Source organism: Cetorhinus maximus, chromosome 19, assembly GCF_964194155.1.
Source record: "Cetorhinus maximus chromosome 19, sCetMax3.hap1.1, whole genome shotgun sequence".
NCBI classification, from domain to species: domain Eukaryota; kingdom Metazoa; phylum Chordata; class Chondrichthyes; order Lamniformes; family Cetorhinidae; genus Cetorhinus; species Cetorhinus maximus.
In genome coordinates this window covers 52,560,150-52,581,607 of record NC_135897.1, presented here as the reverse complement: position 1 = coordinate 52,581,607, position 21,458 = coordinate 52,560,150, and the positions used below count along the sequence as shown (strand labels likewise).

At 39.7% G+C, this 21,458-nt stretch overlaps 1 protein-coding gene and 1 long non-coding RNA gene across 3 annotated transcripts in view; one reads left to right on the top strand and one right to left on the bottom strand.

Moving 5' to 3' along the window:
- The window catches only part of LOC144693800 (guanine nucleotide-binding protein subunit beta-4), a 74,953-nt gene that overhangs the window by 2,904 nt on the left and 50,591 nt on the right, over positions 1-21,458 (top strand). The window lies entirely within an intron of this gene.
- LOC144693802 (uncharacterized) lies at positions 299-16,737 on the bottom strand. The gene is made up of 2 exons (XR_013579600.1): positions 16,677-16,737; positions 299-1,735 (listed from the first exon to the last, which is right to left on the bottom strand). It is a non-coding gene; the product is annotated as an uncharacterized LOC144693802 (long non-coding RNA).

The following is a 21,458-nucleotide window of genomic DNA, read 5'->3' as shown; positions in this document are numbered from 1 at the left end:
ATTGTCCTGTTATACCAATACCTATGATTTAACTCCAAAATGTAAACTTTTAGATCCAATAATAATGTTACATTTCAGTAAGATTGAGTATGTTGTCAGTTGAGTATGTAGTTATTTGTTATGGCCATGAAGTTGACTAGTCTTGCTAAATCATTAGTCAGAGTGGATTTGCTTGTTGATCATTGTTAGACAATAGAACAAACAGTGGATAGGTAGTGTAGCATGTTACATTTTAGTAACATTCAGACTTTTTGGACTTTGCTGTAGGCAACAGAACTGAAAAATCAAATACACTTCATATAGTTAGATATTTTATTATGCTTCACCATGAAGCCTTTCAAGTGGATGAAAAAAAGGGGAACAAATGCCTTTTACTACCTTTTACAGACTAAATTAGTGTTTAGACTTTCATATTTACATGATATTTATAATGTTTGTCATAAGATCACATTCATTAAAAACTGCAGCTGAATCAGAAAGTAGATGAATTCTTGCAATCGTGGATGAAAAATGATGCCATGTAAATTCTTGACATCCAGTACAGCAATCCACTTTTGCAACATGTTGATTGTAATTCCAGTTTAATACTCGAATAGGAAACCTTGAGATAACAGGCATTTTGTACATCATAGTCTTGCATCAGGTTGCTTTTATAGTAGAATAATTTAGTTGCTACTGTACCACGAATGTGGTTGCAAACTTTATAACAAGGGATAGAGCCATCCAGTGGTTTCCTTAGTTGTAAGAAAGACCTTTTCCAATGTGCTTTATGGCTTAGTATTTGTGGTTACAATCTCAATGCATTATGGGGGGGATAAGCTGTTCTCAGAAGAGTTTAGTGCAAGGGTTCAAGTACTTGGTATGCCATGGCCTTAACCAATATTGAAATGTTGGCTTGGCTCAGTGACTGCACTTTGCCTCTGAGTCGGAAGGTTATGAGTTCACTCCCCATTCCAATACATAAATCTGGCTTACACCACACGAAAGGGTATGTTGCAGTTCAAATAGGGAAAATTAATCCCACAATGCTTTGAGGAAGAACAAAGTGTCCTCTTGATGGTTGAGATATGAATGCTGGACAAAACAAGATCCCAAAAATAAATTCAACTTGCCATTTATCTCATTTGCTGTTTGTGGGACTCTGCTGTATTTAATTTGGCTACAACATTTGCCGACAAAACGTGGGTGGTCACACTTAATTGGCTTTGAAATGCTTTGGGGTGTGCTGAGGAAATAAAAGGTGCTATGTAAATTTGTTAGAACAAAAAAAGTCAGATGAATGTAAAAAGAACGATCCCTTTCTGCAATCTCAACCACTTTGGTAAAAGTAACAAGGTTAGTCCCACAGTTTTAACGACAGCTTCCTTGGGCTGGCCATAGTGAAGTTGGTGTTGCTAACTTTATAATCTGGTCAACAATTTGCCATAAGTTTTAAAAAAGAGCTTGAGTTTTGTTGTCTTCTTTCCTTCTTTGCACCAGAAATGCTAATGCAGGATGTACTACTCGATGAGCATAGTGTAGTAGCATTATAATTGGCAGAGGTTCTACAGCACAGATGCAGTTCAGCACTTGCTCTCTCCTCTATCACTTCTGATTTTTAATTTTTATAAGAAGTCATGTAACTCCACTTCAGTGGGGAAGAGTAGATGTGCTGGTCTTGGAGAAGGCAACCTGCTCTGCTAGCCTCACACAGGAAGTGTGCAACATAGAGGGAAAGTGGGAACAAAGTAACAGCCTAAGGCAAATAAAATTGACATGTACATTAATTAGATAAATAGCAATATAAAGTCTCTTACAAATTAACCAACTCTTCACTGTACATTTCCTATTCAAATATCTTGCATCATTAAACCAAAACACAGCTTTAATAAACCAATCCTGAAGTAAACATAAGGGTTCAATCACAATTTTGCAAAGTCAAAGTGTTGTTATGTAATACATTATTATGTTGCATCAAAGAACACAACTTATTACAACAAAAAATTGGCATCACTGCACAAACATGTCCATTGTGCAAGTTATATTGCTACAAGTTTGATCACTTGCTTTTTTAACAGGTTTTTAACAATGTCAAAAAAGGTTATAGTAAAGAGCACTTCTACAAAGATCAGACAAGTTTTTACAATCAAAATTTTATTTATTTTGATAATCCGACTGCATTATGCACAGTAAACTAATTGCTTATGTACTCATGTTTTAAAAGAAAAATAATTATACTGTGAAGCACTAAATGTTATGAACCATAGGAAGACTAAGCTATAAGTATTGACATATGTATATACACTAGTACTTTTACTGTAGTAAGGTACATCACAGGTACGTTCTTGAGCAAAATATAACATCAAGCCACATGGATATTGGAACAGGTGATCGAAAACTTGGTGAAGAGATGTGTTTTGAAGAAGCAGGAGAGGCAGAATTTTAGGAAGTGAACAACAGCACTTGGGTGCTAACATTGCCACCAGTGGTGGCATGAAGAAAATCAGGGATGCATGAGAAGCCAGAGTTGGAACAGCCCAGAGAATTTGGAGGATTGCAGGGCTGGTGGGTATTCCAGAGAGAGGAAGGAGCGAGGCCATGGAAGGTTTTCAGAATACTCAGAATAAGCATATTCCTACTGTAAGGAAAAATGCTAAGAGGAGGACCCAATCAACCATGGTTAATTAAAGAAGTTAAGGAAAACATCAAACTTAAAGAAAAAGCATATAGCTGCACAGAGATGAGTGGCAGGTCAGATGATTGGTCAATATAAAGAGCAGCAGGGAATGACTAAAATGTTAATCAGGGGAAAGAAATTAAAGTATGACAGGAAGCTAGCTAGAAATGTAAATACGGACAACAAGAGTCTCTACAAATATTCAAAAAGAAAAGAGTAAGAAAAGTGAGTGTTGGTCCTCTAGACAATGACAATGGGGAGTTAATAGTAGATAATAAGGAAATGGCAGATGAAAGGAACAAATATTTTGCTTCTGTCTTCACTATAGAGGATACAAAAGACATTCTAGTAATAGCTGTAAATCAGGAGGTGGAAGGGAGAAAGGAACTTGGTGAAATTGCAATCACTAGGGAAATGGTATTGAGCAAACCAATGGAGCTGCGGGCTGACAAGTCTCCGGGTCCTGATGGACTTCATCCTGGGTCTTAAGAGGTGGCTAATGAGGTGGTAGATACATTGGTGTTAATTTTCCAAAATTTCCTAGATTGTGGAAAGGTTCCATCAGACTGGAAAGTAGTAAATATAACCTCCCTATTCAAGAAGGGATGGAGGCAGAAAACCAGAAACTATAGGCCAGTTACCTTGATGTCTAGTAGGGAAGGTGTCAGAATCGATCGTTAAGGAGGTTATAGCTGGGCACTTAGTAATCGGGAAGAGTTGGCAAGGTTTTGTGAAAGGGGAATCATGTTTAACCAATTTATTGGAGTTCTTTGAAGGAGTAATATGCGCTGTGGATAAAGAGGAGCCTGTAGGCGTGCTGTACTTGGATTTCCAGAAGGCATTAGATAAGGTGCCACATCAAAGATTATTGAGGAAAATAAAAACTCATGGTTTAAGTGGTAACACATTAGCATGGATAGAAGATTGGCTGGCTAGCAGAAAACAGAAAGTGTGCATAAATGGGTCTTTGTCCGATTGGCAGGATGTGACAAGTGGAGTCCCGCAGGGGTCTCTGCTGGGGCCTCAACTTTTTACAATTTATGTCAATGACTTGGATAAGGGGAGTGAAGCCATGGTAGCTAAATTTGAAGATGACACAAAGTTAAGTATGAAAGTATGGTGTGTGAAGCCTGAACAATATCCAGACTTGGGCTGACAAGTGGCAAGTAACATTCGCACCACACACGTGTCAGGCAATGACCATTTCCAGCAAGAGAGAATCAACCATTGATGTTCAATGGTATTACCATCACTGAATCCCCCATTATCAACATATTGGGGGTTACTATTGACCAGAAACTGAACTGGACTAGCCATATAAATACTGTGGCTACAAGTACAGATCAGAGGCTATGAATTATGATGAGTAACTCCCCTCCTGACTCCCCAAAGCCTGTCCACCATCTACAAGGCACAAATCAGAAGTGTGATGGAATACTCCTCGCTTGAATATTGTGGGAGCTGCACTTATCCAGGCAAGAAGCATGACACCATCCAGGACAAAGCAGCCCGCTTGATTGGCATTACGTCCACAAACATTCACTCCCTCCATGACAGACGCACAGTGGCAGCAGTATATACCATCTACAAGGTGCACTGCAGGAATTCACCAAGGCTCCTTCAACAGCACTTTCCAAACCCAAGACAACTACCATCTAGAAGGACAAGGGCAGCAGATAGATGAGAACATCACCACCTGGAAGTTTCCCTCCAAGCCACTCACCATCCTGACTTGGAAATATATCGCCGTTCCTTCACTGCCACTGGGTCAAAATCCTGGAACTTCCTTCCTAATAGCACTATGGGTGTACCTACACCACATGGACTGCAGCGGTTCAAGAAGGCAGCTTACCCCCACCTTCTCAAGGGCAACTACGGATGGGTAATAAATGTTGGCCCAACCAGCGGAAGCCCACATCCCATGAATGAATAATAAAAAAAAGAGGACATATGGAGCTTGCAGACAGATATAGATAGTTTGAGTGAGTGGGCAAAAATTTGGCAGATAGAGTACAATGTGGGAAAATGTGAAGTTGTTCACTTTGGCAGGAAGAATAAAAAAGAGCATTAGTTAAACAGAGAATGGCTGCAGAATTCAGAGGTGTTGTGCATGAGTCGCAAAAAGTTAATATGCAGGTACAGCAAGTAATTAAGAAGGCTCATGGAATGCTATCCTTTATTAGGAGAGGAATTGAACATAAAAGTGTTATGCTTCAGTTATACAAGGCATTGGTGAGACCACATCTTGAATATTGTGTGCATTTTGGTCTCCTTATTTAAGGAAGGATGTAAATGTGTTGGGGACAGTTCAGAGGAGGTTTACTAGATTGATGCTTGGAGTGAGTGGGTTGCCGCATGAAGAAAGGCTAGACAGACTGGGCTTCTTTCCACTGGAGTTTAGAAGAGTGAGGGGTGACTTGATTGAAGATCCTGAACGGTATTGACAAGGTGGTCGTGGAAAGGATGTTTCTTCTTGTAGGTGTGTCCAGAACATGGGGGCACTGTTTTAAAATTAGGGGTCACCCTTTTAGGACAGTGATGAGGAGAAATGTTTTCTGACGGTTGTGCGACTTTGGAACACTGTCTCAGAAGGCAGTGGAGGTGGGGTCATTGAGTATTTTTAAGGTGGAGGTAGATTCTTATTAGGCAATGGAATCAAAAGTTGTTGGGGGTGGATAGGAATATGGAATTCAAAACACAAACAGATTACCTTATTGAATGACGGTGCAGGCTTGAACAGCCGAATGGCCTATCCCTGCTCCTGTTTTGTGTGTTCATATGATTTGACTGCCAGAGTTGTGAATTTGAGGCTTTGCCGATGTAAATGGGTGAAAATTGTGGTGATGGATAATGAGACTTGGTGCAAGTTAAGACGGGGGAAACAAAGTTGTGGGCAAACCTCAGCTGAAGTTTATGGAGGGTGGGAGGCTGGCTAGGAGACAGTTGGAATAGTTGATGCTAGAGGAACAAAGCAGCAGCCAGCATGCTGGGGCAGGGGGTTGTGGCGTCAGGGTAGAGACAGTGATGATATGCATGTAGGTGATCTTGTTGGAGAGAATATGGGGTCAGAAGCTCAGCTCAGAATCAAATCAGAAAGTGGGCTGGGAGCTTATGGCCGCAACTGAAGGCACTTGCTTTGGTCTTCCCTTTATTTAATTGAAGTAAATTCTGCGCATCCAATAATGGATGTCAGTGAAAGGAAAACAAACAGGAAGTATGAAATGATACCAAAATTGCTGGAACCACACAGGTCTAGCAGCAAATTTGCAAATAAATACAGTTGAAACAAAGGCAGAAGAGTAAACCATTTTTCAAGCGCCATTGGGATAAAATAGTGATATCTTCAAGTCAAGGCAATTGTCTCAAGATAATTACACTTTGACCCCTATCAAAATGTCGATGGAAATTTTATCAATAAATTTGCTATGCAAGTATATTTTAAGTGTTTATTTTTCCGTAAGAATGCTTGCGGTAAAGAATGTATCATTGAAGACAGAGTCCCAGGCTAAAGTTTGAAATTCCTATAATATTGCTGTTTATTTTTCCTTCATGCTGTACCACTGAAATTGTTTATATGTGGAATTGTAGTAAAAATAAATCACACCATGCTGATCTGTCCCAGGTAAATTGAAATGAAAGATTGGCAGGCATAGCTGTTATTGAACAATGGGCTACCTTTTAAAGAGGAGATAGTTTGGGTATAGTTGAGGTTCATTGTCGTGAGGGGAAAGGAGGGGCAACCAGAGGCAGAGCTCCCTGGATGATGAATGAGATGTAGTGCAAGGTGAAGCAGAAAAAGGGTGCATATGACGGATGTCAGGTTGATATTACAAGTAAGAACCAGGCTGAATATATAAAATTCAGCGGGGAAATGTAAAAAGAAATGACAGGCAAAGAGATAGCTGCCAGTCTCATTTCATACTAACATAAAAAGGAATCCAAAAGTCATGTATAGGTATATGAATAGTAAAAGTAGTGGGTTCAATTAGGGACCAAAGAGGGGATTTACACCTGAAGGCAGAGAACTTGGCTGAGGCCCTAAATGACTACTTAACATCTGTCATTACTAATGAAGAAAATGCCAAAGCTATGAAGTCATAGAATTAATACAGCACAGAAGGAAGCCATTTGGCCCGTTGTCTATACTGGCACTCCACACAAGCAACTTAGCAATCCCATACCTATGCCTTCGCTATGTGGTCCTGCACGTTTTCTCTTCAGATAATGACCCAATTCTCTTTTGAATTTGCCTTCACCACACCCTCAGGTTATGCATTCCAGATCCTAGATGGTCGCTGGGTTTTAAAAAGTGTTTCCTCATGTTGCCTCTGGTTCTTTTGCCAGTCACCATAAATCTGTGTCCTCTGGTTCTTGACTCTTCTGCCAATAGGAACAGTTTATCCCTATCTATTCTGTGCAGATCCTACATGATCTTGAACATTATCAAATCTTTTTTCAACCTTCTCCAAGGAGAATAACCCCAGCTTCTCCAATCTATCCATATAACTGAAGTCCCACATGCCTAGAACCACTCTCGTGAATCTTCTCTGCATCCTCTCTAATGCTTTCACATACTTCCTAAAGTGTGGTGCCCAGAACTGAACGTAATACTCCAGTTGAGGTTGAACTAGTGTTTTATACAGTTTTATCTTAACTTCCTTGTTTTTATACCCTACGCCCCTATTTTAAAGGCCAGGATCCCGTATGCTTTATTAACCGCTCTCTCAACCTGCACTGCCACCATCAATGAGTTTGCACATGTACACCCAGATCTCTCTGCTCCTGCACCCTCTTGAGAATTGTATCCTTTATTTTAGATCATCTGTCCTCATTCTTCCTAACAAAATGAATCACTTCACAATTCTCTGCATTAAATTTCATTTGTCACTTGTCTGCCCATTCCTCCAGCCTATCTCCTTTTGAGGTTTAACGCTAACCTCCTTGCAATTCATAAGTTTTGTATTGTCTGCAAATTTTGAAAGTGTGCCCTGTTTACCCAGATCTAGGTCATTAATATATATCAAGAAACTCGAGGGTCCTAACATTGATCCCAGGGAACCTCACAATAAACCTTCCCCCAATCCAAAAAGCAACTGACCACCCCTTCTGCCTGTTTCCTGTTACTCAGCCAACTTCATATCCATGCTGCTACTAACCCTTTTATTCCATGAGCTCTAACTTTGGTCACAAGCCTGCTATGTGGTGCATAATCAAATGCCTTTTGGCAGTCCAAGAACCCAAGATCAATTGCGTTGCTGCCATAGTCATTTAGGATGCAGAAGGAGGTTATTCAGCCTGTTGAGTGTGTGCAGGTTCTCCTTGGAATAATCCAGTCAGTCCCATTCCCCTGCTCTATCCCTGTAGCCCTGCAAGTTTATTTCCTTAAATTTTCTTCTGAAATCATTGATATCTCTGCTTCCGCCACCTGAGTGGGCAGCAAGTTCCAGGTCATTACCAGTTGCTATGTGAAAAAGTTCTCCCTCACGTTCACTTTGTGTCTTTCGCCCAAAACCTTAAATCTTTGTTCCTAGTTCTTGTACCATTTGCTAATAGGAACAGTTTTTCCTTGCCTACCTTATCCAAACCTGCCATACTCTTGTGGTATTGGAATGTTCCAGTTCACTTGGGGAGTCCACGTTGCTGTGACAACATGTATTTTTTTTTACATGTATGTTGTAATCTGGAGCTATGGAAAATGATAGAGGCTCCAATGTTCTACCATCATATGGCTGACCAGAATCTCTCCCTCTCTTACGGTCTGCCATTGGCATGTGTTTGAAGAATTTGCAGGTGCACTAGGAATGCACCTTCCTTAGCCGTCAAATCCTGCAGTGGGACTCAAATCTGGGGCTTCTGTCTCTGAGCCTGAATTATCATTCTGTTAAACCTCCTGCACCCTCTCAATCACATCTATCCTGAAGTGTGGTGACCAGAACTGGACACAGTCCTGTAGTTGTGGCCTAACCTGTAAATGTTCAGCATGACTTCCCTGCTTTTTGTATTCAGTGCCTCTGTTTATGAGTCCAAGATCCCACATGCTTTGCGAACTGCTCTCTCAATATGTCCTGCCACCTTCAAAGGCCTGTGCATATGCATCCCCAGTTCCCTCTGTTCCTGCAAACTCTTTAGGACCATGCCATTAAGTCTATATTGCTTTTCCATATCCCTTCTGCCAAAATACATCACCTCACACTTCTCTATTAAATTCCTTTTGCCACTTGCCTGCCCATTCTGCTAGTCTATTTATGACCTGTTGCAGTCAATTAGTATCATCCTCTCCTGTTGGAGATGATCATTGCCTGGCACTTTGTGGTGGGAATGTTACTTGCCACTTCTCAGCCCAAGTCTGAATGCTGTCCAGGTCTTGTTACATAGGGACAAGGACTACTTCAGTATCTGAGGAGTCGCAGATGGTGCTGAACATTGTGCAATCATCAGCAAACATCACAACTTCTGATCTTATGATGGGTAAGGTAATTGCAGCTGTAGATGGTTGGACCTAGGACACAACCCTGAGGCAGCAATGTCCTGGGGCCTGAGATTATTGGCCTCCAACAAATACAACCATTTCCCTTTGTCCTAGGTATGACTCCAGCCAGTGGATGCATCCAAGGATGCTGAGGGAGGTAAGGGCGGACATTTTGTAGAGGTTACTGACTATAATTTTCCAATTCTCCTTGGATACGAGGGGTGGTGTCAGAATTGGAGGATTGCAAATGTCACAATCCTGTTCAACAAAGGATGAACGGATAAACCCAGCAACTACAGGCCTATCGTTTTAACCTAGGTGGTAAGAAAGCTTTTGCAGGCAATAACCTGGGATAAGATTAACTGTCATTTGGACAGGTGTGGGTTTATTAAGGAAAGTCGGCATGGATTTGTTAAAGGCAAATCACGTTCTACCAACTCGATTCAGTATCTTTGATGAGGTAACTAAGGGTTGGTGAGGGTAGTCTGGTTGACGTGTATATGGACTTCCGAAATGCATTTTATAAAGTGGCAAATAATGTTGCCAGCAAAGTTGAAGCCCATGGAATAAAAAGGCCATTGGCAGCATGATGTGATGTTGTTTGAGTGACAGGTAACAGAGTAGTGGTGAATGTTTTTCTTTCACTGAAGGGAGGCATACAGTGTGGTTCCCCCAGAGTCGGCACTAGGACCACCTGAATTTTTTGATTTATGATAATGACTTAGCCTTGGGTGTACAGGGCACAATTTCAAAATTTACAACTGATGCAAAGCTTGGAACTATTATAAATTGTAAGGAGGATAGTGATTGACTTTAAGAGGACATACACAGGCTGGAGGAATGGGTGAACAGGTGGAATATGAAATCTAATGCAGACAACTGTGAAGTGATACATTTTGTTAGAAAGAATGGGAAGAGGAATATAAACTAGTACATTTTTTCATCTTTATTCTTTCATGGGATGTGGGTGTTGTTTCGAGGCCAGCATTTGTTCCCCATCCTTAACTGCCCTTGAATTGAGTGGCTTGCTGGGCCATTTCAGAGAGCAGTTTAGAGTCAACCACAAGCTGTGGACCTGGAGTCGCATGTAGGCCAGATCAGGTAAGGATGGCAGATTTCCTTCCTTAAAGGGATATTAGTAAACCGGATAGGTTTTTATAACAATCGATTGTAGTTGACATAGTAGCCATTACTGAGACTGGCTTTATGTTCCAGATTTATTTAAATTCCACCAGCTGCCATGATGGGATTTGAACCCATGACTGGAGCATTCTAAAGGAAGTGCAGGAAAAGAGAGATCTGGGGGTATTTGTGTACAAATCTTTGAAGGTGGTAGGGCATTTAGTAAAGCATACTGGAGGTATGGAGTACTAAAGCAAGGAAGTTATGATGAACCTTTAAAGCACTGGTTTGACCTCAGCTGGAATTTCGTGTCCAGTTCTGGGCACCGCACTTTAGGAAGGTTGAGGGCAGTGGAGAAGGTGCATAAAAAAATTTGAGGATGGTTCCAAGGATGAGAGAATTCAGCCTTATGGATAGATTGGAGAAGCTGGCGCTCTTCTCTTTGAAGAAGAGAAAGTTGAGAGGAGCTTTGATAGAGGTATTGAAAATCAGAGTAGATAGAAACTGTTCCCGTTGGTGGAAGGTTCAAGAACCAGAGGGAACAGATCTAAAGTGATTAACAAAAGAACCAAAAGTGACATGAAATCTTTTTTATGCAATGAGTGGTTAGTGTTTGGAATGCACTGGCCAAGGGCTGGTGGAGGCAGATTCAATCGTGGCTTTCAAAAGGGAATTGGAGTATTATCTGAATGGAATAAAATTGCAGGGTTATGGGAAAACGGTTGGATAGTGGGATTAGCTGAGTTAGTCCTGCAGAGAGCCGCAATGGATGTAATGGGCCAAATGGCCGCCTCCTGAGCTATAATCATTCTGATTCCATAATTGCAGTTTGCTAGATCAGCATCTGAAATTCTGCCCTAATGTTGATCCGATATGTGAATGGAATAATTCCAGATGAATACTGTTTGTTACTCCCTTTAGTAAAATGAAGATATCCATTTCTCATCCTACCAGAATGCTTAGTTGCATTCAGCCCGCCTCTGACGTGCCAAATGTCTGGTCAATTCTTCTATTTTGTCTAAAATGCGTTCTTTGCATCTTATAGCTTTCTCCTAGTTTTTACTGACCTGACACTGTTAAAAAGTAATGTTTTGTGTCTAAGAAATAAAAGGCTTTTTAGGGGTGACAGTATTAAAGAAAATCATAACAATTACTCTGGAGAAAGGTCATTAAGACTTCTGAGTAATATTTGGTTTCACATGATTTAGTATTTGACTTCTCGGGTCAAGAACACAATATGCAGAGTGGGTTGGAAAGTGGAAATTAAGTGAAATCAAATTACGTGAAAGATTCCAGGAATACTGACGGTGTACATCATAAATTGGTGTGCATTGTGGTTATTCATATAAATGCTTGGTCAGCCTGAAGAATGGAATGAGTGCATTGACTGGTGCTTTTCCATTAAACAAAATTTAGATTTTATCACATGTGAAAATTCTTTCCTAAATGACCAATGTATGTGCATTTCTAACAGTAGTACCACGCTAAAGTGCTGCTGCAGGGGGCAGATTTGTTTGTTTCTCTAGTTAACTATACGGAGATACCACAGAGTATTAGTTAATTACTTCAGTACATCTCGGTTGCTATACTAATGCCTACTCATTTGTAATATATTTTGGATGTGATAGTTATCAAAATTTAGTAACACCGCTGTTGCATTAAACGTACTTAATTTAACTTGTCTGGTATATATAGAATATGTTAAATCTGAAGTGTGAAACTGTAATGAATGCGTAGAGTTGCATTTTCCTGTTTTTTAAACAGATGTTGACATACAACTAAATTTTGCACTTAAAAATCCACCCCAAAGATACAGCACTTCTCAAATCTTTTAATTGTGGTTTTAATGCGGATTTAATGCATTCACCGTTTTTCTAAATTCTAAATTGCTTCTGGCTCAACAATAGTGAAGTTATTTGTGTTGCAAACAGTTTTCTCATCAACTAATTCATCGCAAATAACTAGATTATGTTGTATGTCATTGCTATTTTAGTGCATAATTAAGTAATTTTTTAAAAAATGGCAGTCAACTAAATTTGAGAGTCGACTGCAACCCTCAAGAACTTATCACTGTAGATAATGAAATGTCAAGTTTATTTAAACCCAGGTCTGATACCGTGTAGCCAACGAATAAAGATTTTAAAGAGCCCCAATGTTTTTATCATACCACTGAAGAATAGATATAAAGAACATAGAAAAACGTTCAGTTGGGATTTCAGATCTTGAAAATGGAGTACAGTTTAATTGATGTTAATAATCACAAGCTGATCTTTTCTCAGTGTAATGTCAGTGAGCGCAGGTTATGTAGATTGCCACTTTAATAAAGTTAGAAGGACATTGCTGCTTTTTAGAAATGGTAAACCCTGTAATTGGGAAGTGAATGTAAAGTGCTTTTTGCTTCTGATAAGTGGCCAAGCCAATGCACAATATGTGAATTAGTACCAAAAAAACTACATTACAATTATACAGAGCTGAGAGTTGAAGGGATGTCAAATGGTCTGTAAATGAGTCTAACGTTTTCCATGGTATTTCTGTCTTTATACTTGTAAGTGAGCTTGCTTTGATTTGTTTGCACAACTTTGGTATTTGGTCCACCTGGCCAAATTATAGTAATCCTGAAGTAATTATTGAAAAGCCTTTTTTCATGATTTTATGTAGTCAGACTAAAAAAATGTACCAAGCAGGCTGTTGGCTGATCCAGGCATTCACGTAAACCGAATCTGAATTTTGAGAAACTGAATATATACAATAAACTTTGGTGTGAATTTTACGAGTATCAATGTACAGCATAGTTGACATTTGAAATTTAATAGTCTGGTTTTTGGCATTGCTCCAACATAAATTTGGCTGAATTTCAATATTTTCTTTAATGAATGTAAAACTCAACAATTTTATGAAGTTGTATTTGTTGAACTTAAAATGATCATTCATACTCGTGTGTTTTGATGCATTATGTAGTCTAATAAATGCTATAATTGGGGCTATCAAACAATACATATTAATTGGCATTAATCTCTATCTAAAAAAATTAATCTGTTAATCTGGGTTTTAGTCATATTTAATATTATTGTATCCATCTCATTCAAGTTGGTGTTATTTCTGATATTACATGGAATTATATAGAAAAACTCATACCCTTGTGATCCTGGAACTCAATTTGACATTAGCTACAAGCAACCATCATTTGATCCAACAAACCATCAGACCATCCACGTGTATATATAAAAAAAAAACTAAAGCTACCCAAATACTTCGGTCCATAATGCTTTAGCTGATTTTTTTCTTTTCGATTGCTTTATGTTGAATATTAGTCCCCATTAAACATTTATCATCATGTTTACATGAGCCCTAGTTTTGAGTTTTCCTTTTTTTAAAAGACAGCTCTTTGCCCCGCTCCGCCCCATCCATCTTCTCTGCCCTACTTAACCCAAACACTTAGTGTGACCCAGAATCTCACATTACCACCCATCCCACAACTGCCTTACATTACTGAGAGCTTTTTAACTTGCCTATTTCTACATCTCTCACCAGTTGGATGGCTGGGAAGTAGTAGCAATAAGGGCATACGGAATGAAATTCATTGTTAATTAAAATGAAATAATTATATATTTTATTTTGAAAATAAGAGGATGTTTATATGGTGTTTGAAATAAAATATTGAACATCAGAGCTTCTTATTGAAACATTGCAGAGGTTATGGAAACTAAAACAATGAGCATAACAATCACCAAAATGAATGAAAACTTCTATAATTGAGGCAAACTGTGATTAACTAACAGTTTTAGCAATGATATAGCTTGGTTTGTGAAAGGTTAATATTCTTGGCCAGAATTGTTTCAGCCCACAGGATATGTCATTCTTGATTGAAAAAATATATTTCAGGATTTTTGCTAGTGTTCATTAGTTTTTGTCAACTTCATTCTGGTAACTCAGTTAAGGAATAACTCCTGCTTCTGTTGAATATTTTCTCATGTATTTGAGACCTGATATTTTTCTAATGAATCTGTGGAGGTTAATCTTTTTACTTTGAAATGTTTTTGAGGTATTGGAACTGTATGCAAAACAAATTAGATGCAAGAATGGTCGGTTAGCAATATTTCAGCATCCTTAATCAGTATGCACTTTCCCTGCAACAAACACTTAATCCATACGCGTAGTGCCGTCTATACCTTGGGAAAGTGGTGTACATTAAGTATAATTTATCTTCTGTAGGTGGGTGGGGGAAATCATCTTATTTGGGTGCTGCAGTATGCTGATTGACCAAGATTTTCATACTAAAACAAAAACAGAATTACCTGGAAAAACTCAGCAGGTCTGGCAGCATCGGTGGAGAAGAAAAGAGTCGACGTTTCGAGTCCACATGACCCTTCAACGGAACTTTCATACTTGCTATCTTCCTTACCTTAAACTAAAAAAAACTTAAAATGTTAACATAGTTTAGTAAAAGTGATTGATTTATTTGAGTGTGGGTAATATTTTCATTTACAGATAAATTGGGAAGAGGTCTTGTGATGCAGTGGGTAGCATCCCTGCCTCTGAGCCAGAAGCTCCGGGTTCAATTCTCATTCCAGGACTGGATGGCCAAGAAAGGTCTGTTCATAATGTGGCCAAACAGGTTGACTTGTAAATCCTTCCAAGATTTACCAATGGCAGGTGGTAAGGGCAGGAGAGATTCCTGGCCAGCCATGTGATGGGAAAAAATTTTAGCCTCGAACATCACTATCCATAGCTCCAGGCTGCATCATGCATGTATAAGTGGCTGGACAGCTGGTGTGGATCGGATTAGTGCCAACAGCATGGGATTTGACCCCTGTTTTGGCTGGGGTGGATTCAGGACTTGCCTCCTTTCCTGATCTATGGTTTTTAGATTTTTAAAAACATTTTATAAATGGACATTTTTTGAAAACAGTTAACAATTTTAGGTATTGGCATTTTATTCAAGTAAAGTATTGTTTAAGTTGTTGGCAAATCCAGCATTTATTGCCCTAGAGCTAGAAAGGAATAGCTTGCTTGCACATTGCAGAAGGCAGTTAATTAGCCACATTGCTGTGGATATGGTGTCACATACAGCCTAGACTGGATAAGGATGGCAAATATCGTTTGCTAGAAGACATTAGTGAACCAGATGGGCTTTATGACAACCTGGTAGTTTCATGGTCATCATTTCTAATAGTACCATTTTTAACACCCTCAGCTGGCATTGTGGGTTTTGAACTCGTGTCTTGGGATCATTAGTCCAGGCCTCTGGATTACTGGTCCAGTAACATAACTGCTATGTCACCCTACCCCTAAGTGCAGAAAGCTGAATGTAAATTATACAATATGCTGTTTGTCACTAGCACTAAGATTCACATGCACAATCTATTTTTATATTCACGTAAACAAGTATGATTCACATGAGGTTTAGAATGCTTTTGATTCAGGATTAGTGAAAATAGCTGTTGTTTCCCGTAATACCTAAATAAAATTCAAAAGTGGGTTAACAAGGCATGGTTTTGGCAAAATGTGTGACTATATTGCTGCTAAGCTTATTGCTGATTTATGGTTGTCGTAGCCAACTAAATAGACAAAGTAAGCCTTTGGCATTAGCTTAGCAATGATCACTTGTATATTATTATATTATCACATAGGGGGTAGGCAGGAATGTGGAGTGGAGGTTATGATTAGATAAGTTGTGATTTTATTGAATGGTGAAGCAGGCTTGAGGGGCCGAGTGGCCTACTCCTAATTTGTATGTACATATATATTATTTGGCTTAGCAGCAGAACTCATGCATGCTGGTTCAAATTCTAATGATTCCAGGAAATTACTTGAATGTATGTTCAGTGGCATAAAACATTCTGAACCTAAACTTGGTATTTTGCCTGGCTATTGAATTGAATGCTACGTATTCAAACATCACTTAATCCATTTTGATCGTTTTTGGCAATAATGCTGAACAATACTGGTAGTGCCTGGAAGCATGATATCTGCTTGTATTGAATGGCCTGCAAAGAACAAAAATCTAGATATTATATACCTAATTTCCTTCTATAATGAAAAACACCCACACACACACTCTTGTGGGAATACAAAATAGTTTCATATTTGGAAATAATTCTCTCATCTTGTTAAACACACACTGGCTTCCCAAGGGTAAACAGCACTGTCATTTCAGAAAATATTTTCTGTTCATTTACAGCAAAGGAAGCAACATACTGGAGCATAAACAAATACTGAAAAAATGTACATTACAGAATTCAAGACATTTCTCTTAACATACAGTATTCCCTATTTAACTGAAATCAGACCCCTGAGACCCTCTTGTTTTTCTCTGGTACCTGGGGCCCGCTTTGAAAACTTATGTTCTAAAGAGGATTTATCCTTGCTCTTGTCTGCTGCTCTGGCCCTGGCTGATATTTACCTTGGAACGTAATGCCAAATACTCACTCTATTAACTAATGGAGCAGTCAGGGGAGCCCTGTCTCTCTCATCCTTCGATTTTTGTAATGGGAGTTTTGCATTTACTGTGTGCATGTATAAATCCCACCCTCGTCTTTCCTCTTCACCCCACCCCACCAACAACTTCTGAACTTTGCCAATTAAAAATAGAAAACACTTGAAATACTCAGCAAGTCTGGCAACATCTGTGGAGAGAGAAGTTAAGTTAACATTTCAGGTTGATGACCTTTCATCAGAACAGTTCTAATATTTTTAGCATTTTGTTTGTTTCAGATTCCTAGCATCGACAGTGTTTTGCTTTTGTTCCAACTTTCCCAATTGTGTAAGTGGATGTAACTGTCAAGTCGCGGTTAATCCTCTACTGTGTTATGTGGTGCAAGTTGTTTATTTTGTCTCCACGTCTTACCCCTCCTAGTAGTCATCTCCATATTTGACTTATTAAAGCCAGTTTATACAGTTGATTTTATGTAAATACCCATGTGATTCAAGCATAGAATTTCATTTTGCCAAATCACTTTGTCTTTGTTACAATAGTATTGAACTCCTCATCTGCATGTACCATATTCTGTTGAGTTTCACTTAATCTTGTTTAAATATTTTTAATCATGGAGATAGTACTGGGAAATTGTACCTTTTAAAGTTAATACATAATGTCTTGAGTATTGCTGAAAAAAGAGACATTCTTTGTTGAAGCTTTTTGTCTTGCACTCATCAGGACAATTCACAAGAATACCAAATATAAAGGGAGCAACAATTTATACTGTCTGAGGAGAGAGTACTAATTAATTGGCAGGTGGATTCTGATTGGTAGAGATGTTGCCATGAAGGATGCATCAATTGATAGTGACTGACAGTTAACTGCCGAGGATTGTTTGAAATTTAAACCAGGCAGTTTGACTCTGGTCAAGGCATTGCCCTGAGGAATGAACCAGCAAATGGTTGTCATTTATTTTGTTTAGCTGAAACAGGCATGATGTGTCTGCAAAGAACAGGGCCCTGTGTATTAATATATGTAGATTCCAGTGCACGCAAATGCACCACACTGCAAGCCCGACTGACAATCTTAAATTGGTTGTCAGCGTAATTCTTAGCATACTGAGGATTGTTTAGCAAATGTTGTCCAATCACGGATCACATCTAATGTTGAACACTGTTTTGAGTTTTGGAAGCATGGGCTGGTTGGGTACAGTCTGTACCTTGCCTGTTGCTGCTTGATATGATCTGCCAGCCTTTTGGATGTATGACCTACATTCCTAGCATCACACTGGCACTGAAATTCATATACCACATTACTTGTTTGTGTGATCGACAGAATGCCTTTATGGCCTGACAGCAGCATCTTGTTTGTAATGAAAAACCACTCGTGCTACTACTGCATTGTAGCAGCGTGAAACAGCTAACTTCACCTGTTGCTCAAATTTTTGAGAGATCTTGCCCTTCCAGGGTAATCTGAGGTAGATTGGGCACTTTTCAGGGCTGAAAGTGACGGCCTTAGGATGCTGTCATCAAGCCAAAAAACCATCTCCAATAAGAGAATCCAACTATCTTCCCATGACATTCAATGGAATTACCACTGCTGAATCCCCCACTATCAACATCCTGGGGATTACCATTGACCAGAAACTGAACTGGACTAGCCACAAAAATACTGTGGCTACAAGAGCAGGTCAGAAGCTAGGAATTCTATGGAGAGTAACTCATCTCCTGACTCCCCAAAATCTGTCCTCCAGCTACAAGGCATAAGTCAGGAGTGTGATGGAATACTCTCCACTTCCCTGGATGATTGCAGCTCCAACAACACTCAAGAAGCTCGACACCATTATCGAGGACAAAGCTGTCTGCTTGATTGGCACTCCATCCACCACAATAAACATTCACTCCCTCCACCACCGATGCACATTGACACCAAGGCTCCTTCGATAGCATCTTGCGAACCCGCAACCCCATCTACCTAAAAGGACAAGGGTAGCAGATGCATGGGAACACCACCACCTGCAAGTTCTCCTCCAAGTCGCACACCATCCTGACTGAGAACTATATTGCCATCCCTTCACTGTTGCTGGGTCAAACTCCTGGAACTCCCTTCCTAACAACACTGTGGACTGCAGTGGCTCGCGAAGGTGGCTTACCATCATCTCCTTGAAGGCAATTAGGGATGGGCAATAAATGCTGGCCTAACCAACGACACCCACATTCCATGAACAAATTAAAAGAAGTTGAGAGATCAAATGTCACTCTGGTAAGTTGTATAATTAAATTTAATAAAATGGTGGTATAATGATAGCCACTATTGTCCTTCTGGTCTATGTATAACTTCAGTCCCAGGATATGTGTTTGACTCTTACTGATTTTTGTAAAACAACTGCCACAAAACAAGATGTTAAAATCCAGCTAATTATATTCATCACATAAAGAAGCTGAGGTTTGAAGACATTAGAGAGGGTGGAAAAAACATTCATGAGAGTAGTTTCAGGGATAAGGAACTTCAGTTACATGGATAGATTGGAGAAGTTGAGACTTTTCTCCTTGGAGAAGCGAAGGTTAAGAGGAGATTAGATAGAAGTGTTCAGAATCATGAGGGATTTGGACAGAGTAGATGGGGAGAAACAGTTCCAGTTAGTGAAAGGATCAAGAGCCAGAGAACACTGATTTAATGTCATTGACAAAAGGAACAACAATGTCATGAGGGAAAAGTTGCTTACACAGTGAGTGGTTAAGATCCAGCATGCACTGCCTGAGAATATGGCGGAGGCTGATTCAATTGTCCCTTTCAAAAGAGATTTGGATCATTAACTGAAGGGAAGAAAATTGCAGGGCACCTGAGAAAAGCCAAGGGATTGGCACTAGCAGAGTTGCTCTTGCAGTAACCTTTCTATGATTTTATGATGAACACAGTCTGAGTTCTAATAACATCCCAGCTGCACTGCACATTAGCCATATTACTTAATATAGATGTGACACTGAAATCTACCTGACCATGCAGATAATGCCATGTCTACAGAAGGCAGGTTGTTAATTGACCAGGTTAGATTTGGATGATCAGCCTCCTCCTAATCATTAGCAAAGTGAGGTATGTATCATCAAACAACACATACTCACCTGTAATCTCCTCGCAGATTCTTGGTTCTAGTTCCTCCAAGGTTATTCAGCTCATGACAAAGGTACAGCCTTGATCCAGTAATTGGTAAAAGCTGAATGCCAGAGGAAAGGTGAGGGTGGCTGTCCTTTACGTCAAGGCAACACCTGACTGATTCTGGCATATGAACCTCTAGTCAGTGGGAAAGCTATCTTGTGGCTAATGTCATCCTTGACAAACAGAAAGATGTTTGTGAATGCCAGAGGCTGGCTATCACACACTCAGGACAGTGTTCTTGACCCAAACATCTTTGGCTGCTTCCTCAGTGCTCTATCTTCAAATTGATAGAACTGTCAGCCAACAGCCCCACTATCGTTTCCTCAGCACCTCAGATAGCAGCCTACAGCAAGGTATTGGGATATCCAGGCTTTGGCTGACAAATGGCAGGCAACATTTGTGTCATAAGCTCTCGACAATGATAGTTTCCAACAAGAACATACTCAACCGTCTTCATCTAACCTTTGGTGCGACTGCTAATTTCTTGCATTGATTAGGATCAGGTGTATTAACACTATGACTACTAGATCATGCCAAAGGCTGATGCTCTGCGAGTAGCTCAGTTTTTGCCCTCTGTACCTTTCACCCCCATCTACAAGGTTGAAGTGACTCATCTGGTTAGGTGCAGTTGCAGTAATAGTAAAGCTTAATTGTATGTAGGTCAAACCACTGTTCTTGATTATTGCCTCTTCCACTGTTACTCACTTCATAAATAAGGAGTGACCGAAGGATTACCCATAGGCCATTTATAATTGCCCAAAAAGCTAAGCCTTTAACAGCAAAGAGCTGAAGAGAACATAGCAATTAGAGGTCCTTATACTTGCCCTCGTCAGTGTGTCTGATTTACTTCCTATTACATTGATACTATCTGTGGGGTTGCATGATTGATCTCAGCATTAAACAGTAATAGTGTAATTGTCAACAGTGACTAATGTAGTGTTAAATCAGCAAAATCTCCAAGGTGGAGACGACCTTAAAAAAAGTGTCCCAATGGGCAGAATGCTTTCCTTCTGTGCTGGCTCAGTCTATGATTTCTTAAGCATTCTAAAACTATTTAGGGCTAATTTGTGAAAGTGACCTATTAGCTGAATTTCTAGGCAATCCATTGTTGAGTTACAACTTGTTTCTAGGATGCTTGCAACTTTGGGAATTTGTTTTTATTTTTTGCCTGACAAACTGACTAGACCAGTATGGCACAATTAGAGTCACACAGTCATTATGGCGCAGGGCGAGGCCATTTGGCCCATTGAATCCATGTGGGCTCTCTGTAGAGCAATTCAGTCAGCCTCATTCCCCCACTCTATCCCCATTGCCCTGCGAGTTTATTTCTTTCGAGTCCTCATCTAATTTCCTTTTTAAATAAGTAATGATCTGTTTCCACTACTGTCCTAAACAGCAAGTTCCAGTTCATTACAACTTGCTTTGTAAAATAAAAGTACTCTCCTACATCCCCCTGCATTTCTTTCCCAAAACCTTAAAATCTGTGTTCCCTAGTACTTGCACCATCAGCTAATGCAAACAGCTTTTTTTTGCCTATCTTGGTTCTTGCACCATCAGCTGGTGTGATTTTTTTGGCCTGCCTCACCTAAACCTGCCAAACTCCTCTTTCAAACCTCCCCTGAATCTCCTTTTTCCAA